Source organism: Pteropus alecto, unplaced genomic scaffold (assembly GCF_000325575.1).
Source record: "Pteropus alecto unplaced genomic scaffold, ASM32557v1 scaffold22, whole genome shotgun sequence".
Lineage (NCBI taxonomy): Eukaryota > Metazoa > Chordata > Mammalia > Chiroptera > Pteropodidae > Pteropus > Pteropus alecto.
Window position 1 is genome coordinate 9,034,547 of NW_006434839.1, and position 11,946 is coordinate 9,046,492.

The 11,946-nt window shown below is 38.6% G+C and overlaps 1 pseudogene; it reads left to right on the forward strand.

Annotated features, from left to right (window-relative positions):
- The first annotated feature begins 10,786 nt into the window (after positions 1–10,786).
- Positions 10,787–11,513, forward strand: LOC102887415 (annotated as a pseudogene).
- Positions 11,514–11,946: the final 433 nt, after the last annotated feature.

Consider the following 11,946-nt stretch of genomic DNA (forward strand, 5'->3'; position numbering starts at 1 on the left):
CTGGAAAATTAATCTGCTTTCAAGCCTACTCTCATTTCAAGAATTCAGTACCTTGTGAATGAATAACCAAGTCCCGCCCCCCCCTTTTTTTTTGCTTGCTGTCAGCACACTGAATCCTCATGTTTCAAACTTCTGACTCCCCTTCTGCGACCAGCTAGAGAAAACTCTGATTTCAGGCGATTAAGTCAGGCCTACCCAGATAATGTTCCCAGTTCACAGTCAATAGTGCCAATACAACATAACCAAATTCCGGGAGTAAAATCCACCGTATTAACAGTCCTGGAGATTACTCAGGTCATATACACAAGAGGGGAAGGAAATTTTGTGGGCCATCTTGGAATTCTTCCTGTCACAAGGACATTTCATAATGATAAAATAACCAATTCATCTAGACATAGCAAAACTAAATGTGTTTGCATCTAATAACAGAGCTTCAAGATATATGAGGCAAAAACTAATGAAACTAAAAGAATTATATCAATTCACGGTTATAGTTGGAGATTGTAGTCTTTCTCGGTAGAAAATTAATTAAGATGCAGAAAACTTGAACAACACTAGTAACCAAATTGATCTCGTTAACATTTGTAGAGCACTACTCCCAATGATTTTAGAATGACCCTTTTTTCAAGTTCATTGGGTACAGTCACCACTATGAACTATGTGTTGGGCCATAGAACAAGTTTCAATGAATGTAAAAGGAGGAAAATCATATAGAGAGTATTCTCTGACTGCAAAGGCATTAAATTACAGCTCAATAAAACCCTTGCTATAGCAATTCCACCATGACATGGAGACACTCGATGTTATGTTTGAATGTCAATATGATAGTAATCTTTAGGTATGATCAAAGAAATATTAATTACTCGCATAAAAGTGAAAGTCCCAAGGTGAGTAGTAGGGAGCACTGCTCAATCTGGGAGAAAGGGCAGAATATAAAGAGAGTGAACAGTGAGTGTGCAACATTATATAAAGGGAAAGTCCTGCCAGTATAAGATTTGAAACAGTTTCTACCCAGCATGAAACTTCAAAGAGACAGCAAGAGGGCACATGTGCTTGTGGGGCCTGTAGGTGGGTAAATACAGGAGGCAACACAGGTAGGCAATAGGCTTAAAGTCGTCTAGCACCAAATCAAATGTCAATGGGAATCCAAGCTTTTTTGGACAGTTGATTATGGCCATCATAACCTCAAATCAAAGAAAAATAAACAACAAACTTTCAAAGATAAAATCACAAGGGAAATGAGTAGATATTTTGAGCAGAATGACAATGAAAATACAATATATTAAAATTTCTGGGATGCAGCTAAGGCATTGCTTATAGACAAAACGTATACCTTATCAAAAAGAGAAAGGTCTGAAATCAGTGGCCTAAGTTTTCATGTTAAGAAATTGGAATTAGAGCAAATTAAGTCCATAATCTATAAAAGAAAAGAAATAATGAAGATGAGAGCTGCCTTAACGAAAGAGAAAGGTGATAGATAATGAAAATAACAGAGTAACTTTTTTGAAAGATTCAACAAAACTGACAAACCCTTAGCTAGACTAATCCAGAAATAACATAAATCACCAATATCAGGAATGACAAGGTGTTATCACCACAGATCATATAAACATTAAATAATAATAATAATATTTTGAATAATTTTATGCCAATAAATTTGGTACGCCTAGATGAAATGGAGAAAATTCTGGAAAAATACAATTTATAATAACTGATACCCAAAAAATCAAATATTCATAACATATATCAGACAAAGAACTTGTATCCAGAATATATACATATAGATAGATCTCTTACAACTCAATAAGAAAACTACCCAGTTTTAAAATGGTCAAAGGATTTGAAAGAACTTCATGAAAAAGATTTATAATAAGTCAATATACAATATAGTCATCCGGGAATTACAAACTAAAACTACAATAATTTACCACGACACATTCACTAGAATGACTATAATTTTTAAAAGTGACAATTCTAAGTGTTGGAGATGTGAAGAAATTGGAACTCTCATAACCGTGGGTGGTAATGTAAAATGGTGCGACCACTTTAGAAAAGTTAAACACACACTTACTATACAACCCAGCAATTCTACTCCTATTTACTCAAGATAAAACTAAAACATATGTTCACACAAAGGCTTCTGCATGAATATTCTCAGCAGCTTTAGTCATAATAGCTAGAATCTGAAAACAACCCAAAGGTCAAATAATAGGTGAAACAATACACAAATTGTGGCATATCTACACTCGGCAGTTAAAAGGAACTGAGAACTGATACCTAGAGCAGTGTGAATAAATCTCAAAAAATAGTAAGATGGATAACGAGAACCATGCCTTATGATTCCATTTAATGGAATTCTACAAACTGCAAGGCCAATCTAGAGTGAAAGAAAGTACATCAGTGGTTGCCTCGGACCAGGGTTTGGTGTATTACCCGGACTGGGGCATAGGGGAACTTTTAAGGGTGATGGAATTGATTGCAGGTGTGGTTACATGGATCCATACATTTGTCAAAATTCACTGAATTGTGTGCTTAAAATGGGTGTATTTTATTGTATATAAACTATAACTCAATAAAGTGGAGAGAAAAAATCACAAATGAGGCAGACAATTTTGTAGGTAGTCTAACGACACTTTTTAAACAATTCTACCTCCAGCTGACTCTTGTCCAATGAGGTGAGTGGCATGACCCCCACCTGCCAATTTGCCCCACACTCGATCACCAGCTCTTATCTGAAAAAGCTGTGCATTATCAACACCGCAGGCCCGGGCCTGTGTGACCGCATGTAAGCATCGTTCAGTTAATGACATCACCCTTGTGTCCTGACTACCATGTTGAAAGATTCTTTTGCAGAAAGGCCCTACGTTGCTATGGCAATCACACTGGGTTCTGGGATTTGTTGTATTTTATTTTCTTAGTGAGCAACATCTGGATATTTGCCCCAGACAAGGAGAATTCTTCTCTGCTGCTCCTCTCCTCCAAAAACCTAAGAAGCTAGTGAAAGATGTCACCTGCCCTCAAACCAGAGCCATCTAAAGGAAACTCTTCAGCACAGCCAGATTTTGCATTTAACAGCCACCCTGACTCCCAGGAACCTGTTCTCACTAACCCCCAAGCAGAAGGACTCAGCTTCTATCCTTCCACATCTGATCACTTACCTTGGTCCTTGCAGCCAAGAGGAGTCTCCTCCCCTACACTTCCAAAGAAGCTTCAGCCAAGCCTCTGACACCAGGAAGAACTTTGCAGAAGGATCTTTCAGCACCACAAATCCCAAGCCATACCTTGGCTCAAGGAGCCCAGAGAGGGACTACTCGGTGGCCGCTCTCACCAGTGATAAGAGAAAATGTCTGCGGGAGGCTGGGGCCGGGCCTGAATTCACCTGCTAACCGAAGCAGGTGGGAGAAGGATCTAGTGATTTGCTTTGTCGTAACTTAGGAGGAATCAACTTGAACCAAGAACTCACCCAAGACTGGGTTCCAGAGGTACCTGAGAAACTGTGGCGGAAACCTCTATGCTTTTGTTGGAGAGCCATGCTCAAGCATCTCAGCTGGTCATCCACAGGTCCGTTTCTGGTACCAGACTGGCTCTCCATGTTTTCCGTTCTTGCTGCAGTCCCTGAGTCATCTGCCAGCTTCCTCATCGGCGGCTGTCAGTAATTAGGGTGGCCATAAAATTTGTCATCCAAACTGGGACACTTTTGAGAGTGTAAATTGGGTGCTATTAATTATTACACTGTGACAACATGTATAAACTGGAATCATCCCAGGAAAACCAGGACATATATGATCACTCTAATAAAGACCCCTCCATCCCAAGGAGTTCTTTCAAAACTAACTTAAAAGTGACCGTCATCACACCATTCTCTTTGCTGCCCCCACAAAAATGTGAAGAGACTTTTCATTTTAAAGGTTTTATTTCTAGTCATTAGAGATAAATTAACAATGAGGGAAAGTTAAAAGAATATAAAGTTCTTAACTTTAAGGTTCCTCATCTGAATAGTTAAATTCGCTAAGATGGCGAACTAAAATTTTATGGACTTCAGTTTTAGGTTTTATTCTTTTTCTTAATGTAAATGACCACTTACTGCAGATACATTGCATGTGTATTGTGGAAAATTAGAAAATGTAGACAAACCAAAACTACAAAACAATACACTACATGTCCATCACCAAGAGATTACCACTGCTGAGTGATGCTAGCAAAAATAATGGACCAAGGACCCTAAAATACTCTCCTGCAATAAAAGCAATGAAAAAATAGCAAAAATCATCAAATTCAACTTTATCAGAACTCTGGAAATTAAACAAAGGCTACAGCAATCCAAAGATCATTTATTCAAGAAAAACATCTGAATCTCAGTAAGAACTATAAGTTTTGTGATAATTTAACTTGCCCTATTCCCACATACCTCTTTCCAACTCCATGGTAGCCTTGCAACCCAACAGTCCACAACTGCAGTGAAAACCAGCAGCCTTGCCGCCATCAGAGAGGACAGAATGGAGTTGGATTTCCCTCAAAGCCTCCTTTACAAAGAATTTTCCTTATTTGACCTATCTGGTGTTCCCTGGGAGACCCCATTTGCTAGGCTGGCTTTATTTGACTGACTCAGGATTCCTCCAGTGCAAAAACTTTTTCCCCAGGACATTTGTCTTAAGACAATTAGAAGTAATTAACCTCACAGCTGCCGGTGTGATTGGATAATGGTTGGGGCAAATAATAGACTAACCAAAAAGCTTAAAAGAAAACTCTGGGAATGAAACATCCACAGGGGAGTTAAAAAGATTTGCATATTCCTGGGACTCCAGAAGGTCACTCATATGTGGGGCTGTGCTTATGCCCAGGGGTGTGTGCACTATCAGCAAAGACCTTGAGAGCTCACTTTAAGATCTTGAGCCTCTGCGCAAGCAGGAAATGAAGGCTAAGGAGGATTTTCAACTACATGGCTGAGAGTTGAAGGTGTGCCCCAACATACACACTGGACTCCTCTGCAAAGACTGGGAGACCTATTAATCCCAAGCATTTGAAGAAATCTCTGTCCTATTATTAGCTGACCACTATGCTAACAGAGTGGAGACTTCAAGGGTCACATATAACAAAGAGTACGGAATTTACAAACAATAAACATCAATAGCAATGACAAACCTTGGGGAGGGGAAAGAATCCGATTTACAGATTATATTCCAGATTGCCAATCTGAATTCTAGATTACCATATTATATTATTTAAAATGTCCACTTTTCACCAAAAAAAAAAAAATTATGACACATGAAAGGAAATATGAAATATGGTCAAAACGGGGTGGGAGTACGGAGAGAGAAGCCATCAATAGAAACTCCCTGAGGAAGCCCAGATGTTGGACTGAAAGGACAAAGTTTTCAATCAGCGAGTACAAATATGTTCAAAGAATAAAAGGAAACCATGTCTGAAAAACTAGATGAAAGTATGAGAATGTTGTCTCATCAAATAGAAAATATTCGTAAAGAGGTAGACATTATAATTTTAAAAAAGAACCAAACAAAAATTCTGTTGCTGAAAAGTAATATAACGGAAATGTAAAATTCACTAGAGGGTCTCTAAAACAGATCTGAGCAGGCAAAAGAAAGAATTTTCAGACTTGAAAATAGCTCAGCTGAGCTTATCCAGTCTGAGGATTAGAAAGGAAAAAAATGAAGAAAATGAAAAGAATCTCAGAAACCTGTGAGACACTATCAACGATTCAACAATAGTTGGAAACTTTGATAACCTACTTTCTACAATGGGTAAAACAACTAAACAGATTAGCAAGGAACTAGAAGACTTAACTATAAACTTACTAAATCTAACAGACATACCCAACATCAGAATACACATCCTTCCCAAATGGAGAGACTATATAATAGAAAGTAGACTTCAAAATAAGTCTTAATAAATTTAAAAGGATTGAAATCATACAAACTATGTTCCCTGACCAAAATGAACTGAAATTATAAATCGCTAACAGAAAGTAATTTGGGCAATTCACAAATATTTGGAAATTAAACAACATACTCCTTAATATCCACCAGGTCAAAAAAAGATGTCACGTGAGAAATTTGAAAATAAATAACACAACATACCAAACCTTATGCAGCAAAAGCAGTGGTCATATGAAAAGTTACAGCTGTAAATAGCTACATTTAAAAAGAAAGAATTTTTTCATGTCAATAATATAACCTCCCATGTTAAGAAACCAGCAAAGAAGAGCAATCTAAACCTAAAGCAAACAGAAAGACAGAAACAATAAAGATTAGAGCTGAAATAAATGATATAGAAAATAGAATAACAATTAGAGAAAAATATACTAAAAACGAACAATTGAAAAAAATTAGAGAAACAATTTTATTCGTTAATAGCATAAAAAATACTTAGAAATCAATTTAACGAAAGAAGTGCAAGACTTGTACAGTGACAGCTACAATACCATTGATGAAAAAAGTTTAAGAAAAGAGACATCCTGTGTTCATGGGTTGAAAGATTTATTATTGTTAAGATGACAATACTCCACAAATTAATCCACGGATTCAGTGCCATCCCTATCAAAATCCCCAAAATACCCCTTTTACACAAATTGATGAGGCGATCCTAAAATTCAGATGGAAATGCAAGGGCCGCAGAAGAGCCAAACAATCTTGAAAAAGAACAAAGTTGGAGGACTCACACTTCCCTATTTCAAACTTACTACAAAGCTACAATATTCGGGACTGTGTGATTTTGCCAAAAGGATAGACGTATCGATGAATACAAGACACTTGAGAGTTCAGAAATAAATTCATATTTTATGGTCAATTTTTTGACAAGGGTGCCGAGGTAATTCAGTGGAGAAAAAAATAGTCTTTTCAACAAATGTTTCTGGGGCAACTGGGTACCCACCTGAGAAAGAATAAAGTTGAACCCTTACCTCATACTATATATATAATACATATTTACACACGTACCTTGTACTATGTATAAAAATTAACTCAAAATGGATCAAAGACCTAGCTATTTGAACTAAAACTATAAAATTCTTAGAAGAAAACTGGGAGATAAATTTCCATGAATTTAGATGAAGCATGGTTTCTTAGATATCACACCAAAAGCACAAGCAACAAAAGAAAAAAAGAGATAAGTTGAATTTATAGGTTGAACTAAGTGAATGAAGTTAGACACAAAACTCCACATATGGTATGATTCCATGGATATATACTACTCGTAATAGGCAAATCTATAGAGACAGAAAGTAGATTATTGCTTGCCAGGGGTGGAGAAAGGAGAATATGGGGCATGACAACTAATAGGTATCTTGCTTCTTTTTGGGGTGAAGAAAATGTTTTGGAACTATATAGTGAGTATAGTGGCACAACCTATGACTATACTAAAATCCTCTAAATTTTACCCTACAAAAAGATGAATTTTATGATATACGAATAATATCTCAAAAAAGAGATACACTAGTGCTAATACTCACATTAATATCTTTTTTGATCTTTCTCTGTTTACATGTAATAATGTTTTAACCAAAATGACATATTACTAAATATACTCTTTGAAACCTTTTTTTTTTAGTCACCTTGGCATTTCTGTAAGTTTCATTTTATTTAATCCATATTCAAATTTCTCCATTTGTTTCAAAATATTCTTTACAGCTGGTTTGCCCAAATCAGCATACAATTCAGGATCATACATTGTCTCTTGTTTTTTGTTGTCGTTGGATTTTATTTTGTTTTTTCTTTTTTTTAAATTAAAGTATAGCTGACATACAATATTATATTAGTTTCAGGTGTACGATATAGTGATTTGACATTTATATGCCTTACACTGTGATCGCTACAGTAAGTCTAGTGTATATCTTGTTTTGATGTCTCTTAAGTCTCTCTTTCTTTTCTTATTTAAGTAGAGTTGGCATACGATCTTATGTTGGTTGTATTAGTTTCAGGTGTACAATAAAGTGAATCGACATTTTTATACCTTACAATGTGATTACCCCACTAATTCTAGTAATCATCTGTCACCGTGCAAACTTATCACAGTATAATTCCCCGTCACCTTTTTCACCCATACCCCATCCCTCTCTGGCAATCATCCCTTTGATCTCTGTTTTAATGAGTCTTTTGTTTTGTTTTGTTTTGTTTTGTTTTGTTTGTTCCTTTTTCCTTTTCCATCACACTGACTGTTGAAGAGGTCAGGTCAGAATATGCTACCCGCTGGACTTGTCTGTTTGCTTCCTCTTGATATTGTTCAGCTTGTTCCCCCATCTCCTGTTTTTCACATAAAATGGAAGTTACATCTAAACGATATATTCAAGTTAAACATATTTGGCTAGAACATATCGGTTATACTGTATATACCATATTGGGTCACATCAGGAGACCCACACTATCTGGTTGACTCTCTTGGTAACACTAGGATTGATCCCAGGATATGAGCGATGACAGCCTGACTCCTTCATTGCCCGTTTTTTCACCTGGCCACTGGAAATCTGTGATGAGTTGCTTTGGCACTACACAAGTGTCAGCTCAACAACAACCATTCACCAAACAGTGTTTTAACACCAACTGAAAGCACCTTGCCTGCAGGAATATTTTCTAGTTGCTTCCAAATGATCGTTTTCCTTGCCGTATAATCCTTCTACGTTTATTTGCTGGCATCCTTCTGGCAGAGCTTTTCCTCATCAACTAGGGCTATTAGCTTACCTTGAAATTCAATTCTCACTACAAGGGGAGAATAGATGCCTTGGAGAATTCTCTTCATTTAATTACCATTTTTCAGGTTTGTTTTGTTTTGTTTTGTTGTTTTTTCCTTAAAGTAGCATTCACTGACCCCATCATTCTTCCTTCTGCTTTCTCTGGATCTTCCTTTCAGCCTGAAAATGTATTCAAGGCCTCTCGTCTGCCCAACGTTGATCCATTTGCCATTTCCTCTCAAGGATCCCACTAACTTAGCCCCTAACATTTCCTAGAACTCAAAAGGGCCCATTAAGACAAAGCACCCCATAGAATACTCACAGGATTACCCAAATCGTTAGTTGAGTTCTTAGGGCCTACAGAAATGGTCTAAGCATCCATTTCAACAAGACTAACTCAACCACTTAGAGGCTGGTCTTCTTCTTCCTCCACTCTGGCTGAATCCGAGTCATTGCCAGACTCATCTCAGCTCTGTTCTCTGAAAGTATGATTCCTAACCCCCAACCTCTGAGAATGATTCCTAAGGTGAATAACCACAATGGCAACGAATCGTGGTATGGGAAGCTGAGAACTGTATCAGTAGCAGAGGCCAGATTTCCAAAAAGGAGAAAAAGTCCTGAGGAAAGACCCTGCACAGCAGCACCAACCATGGGTCCAAAGCTTTTTTCCTCTACAAGGAAGATGCGAGTCCACAGCAAGATGGGCTCAGATCTCTAGGAGCAAAGGCTGACTTGTGCTACTTTGTCCTCAGCCCATGCTGAGTGAGGGTGCAAACAAAGGGGAACAGGGCCTCACTGGCAGGCTGAGTGAGAGCTGGGAGAATGAACACCTCAGCAGCCCCTGGGGTGCACGAACTGACTGATGTATAAACCAGAACACCGATGCATTCATATACAAAGAGGACACTCCTTGCCAAATGGACCAGATGTTCATGTTGACTGGTCAGCGCATTCTCTCCTGTTGGAAAATCTACATGGAAAGCCAAATTATAATCAAGAGGTTGTTTGTGAGCATGAAATCAGAACAAAGGGAGGGAATTGGATGAGATCTGTGGCATCCACAGGGATATAGGGTGGACTGCATATTTGTGTCAGTGGTCAAAAAACAACTCTTATCCCTTGACAGGGCTGGAGACATAATGACAAATGTTTGTTCCTTGGCTCCACTTTTCAGCACTCCCTACAGACCACCCCCCTTCTGCTCACATATTCTTTCTTCAGCTGTTAAGGCCATTGATTAGGTTACAGCTTTCCTCCACATTCCATCATGCCTTGATTAAATTTCCAGGCACCGCTACATCCTGTTTCTTAGGATGACATTTGCAGACATCTAATCACATCCATTGTGTGTGGTTTTCACTAGTTTAACAATCACAGGATAACATTTATTTATCAGTTTGGGAGATGCCACACCATTGTACCCTATGTACTGATCCATTAGAGAGCGGCAGGGCGGTGGGGAGATTTTCCTTGTTTTGGTCCCCCATGTGCTTTCATGAGCACTGTCACAGAATTTGATTCATTTGACAAATATTTATCGTGTGCCTACCATATGCCAGGCTTCATACTAGGTACTAGGAATATAAAGAATGAGATACGGTATCCCCGTCTTCACTGATAGGGTAGTGAAGGAGGCAGGCAAGGAAGTCACCCACCACAAGACAATGCGCCATGGAAACATTTAGAAAGGGTACCTCCAGAAGTCTGGGATGGGGGTAGAGAGGTTGGTTAGGGAAGGCTCCCAGAAAGAGGTGATTTCCATCTTTATCTCAAAGGTTGAATAGAAGACAGCCAGATGAAGAGTGGGAAACCGACTTTCCACACAGAGAGAAGAGCAGGCACAGAGACTCAGAGGCGAGAGGCAACATGGCGTATTTGAAGCCATTCTGCACTTGAGAATGACTCGACTACTTGCTGCTTACAAGAGATTGAACTGAAACGGTAGACAGAGAACAGAATTTCAAAGGTTTGCGTGTCATGCTAAAGAATATAGACTTTGACCCTAAGACTGCGGAGAATCACTGAAAAGATCTAAAGTCCACTTTGTCTAAAATTAATATACCCAGTCCAGCTTATTTTTTTTTATTGTAGTAAAATATATATAACATGACATTTACCTTTTTAAGCATTGTTAAGCGTGTATATACCAATCCATCGTCTGAGCGGGCTCATTTATCATTGGAACTGCAAAGGGATAGGCACGTGAAACAGCTTCTCCTCATTCAGGAGAGGTGGAAGAGGGCAAAGTGGGAGGGATGATTGAAAGCCCAGAAGAGCACAGACAAGGATGCAGCGGCCCAGCTTCGAGCACCTCACGACCCCTCCTTCTCTCTCAGAAGTACAGTTCTTTCACAGAGAAACACCTGCCTAAAATTCAGGGGATCTTTGACAGGCATCCAGACACACTACTATTTTTACTTCGGCAGAGGAGTGAGCCAAGAGAGCCATGCGTTGGAAGCAAAGCCCCAAAAAGATGATAAAACAATTACAGAGGAGCAGGCAAGCAAAGCTGCACATTTGAAGAGGCATATGGAATTCCTCGAGGCTGAGAATGAAAGATTAAGGAAAGAAAATAAACAATTAAAGGCTGAAAAGGCCAGACTTCTAAAAGGCCCAATAGAAAAGAACCTGGACGTAGATGCTGATTTTGTAGAAAAGCAGAGTTACGGAGCTTGCCGCCACATTCAGAAACTACTCCAGCCTCTTCAGCCTGGCAGAAGTTACAGCAAATACTGGGAAAGCCAAAGATAGTCCAATACTCGGTCTTTCTCCCTTGGATTTTCCATCCCCAGAACTTCCCCTTATGGAGCTCTCTGAGGATATTTTGAAATGACTTATGAATAAGTAAGATGGAAGGCCACAGAAGAAGTGAGAAGAGGAAATAATACGTTTAATCCAGAATAAAAGGAGTGAGGGGTGGACTACATGTAAGGGTAATCCCGGAGATGCCTCATCATCTGGCATACCGTGGAGAAGAGACATTGCCAGGACTTGAAAAACTGTCACTGTAAAATATGTCACATTACTGATATACTGACTTGAGCTAATGACTCCGGACTTGGCAGACACTAAATTCTCAGAGGTTCACTTTCTCTTGATACAAACGAAATGGCTACCTGAAATAATTTTGTTAAGCAACAATTACGTTTCTTATCTTCGAGGTTAAAATGTATAAAAGCATGTTATGTGTAATTAATTTGTAATGCCATAAATGGTATTGCAAAACCTAAATAATACGGTGGGCTGATGGGGCTGCCTTGTATTTG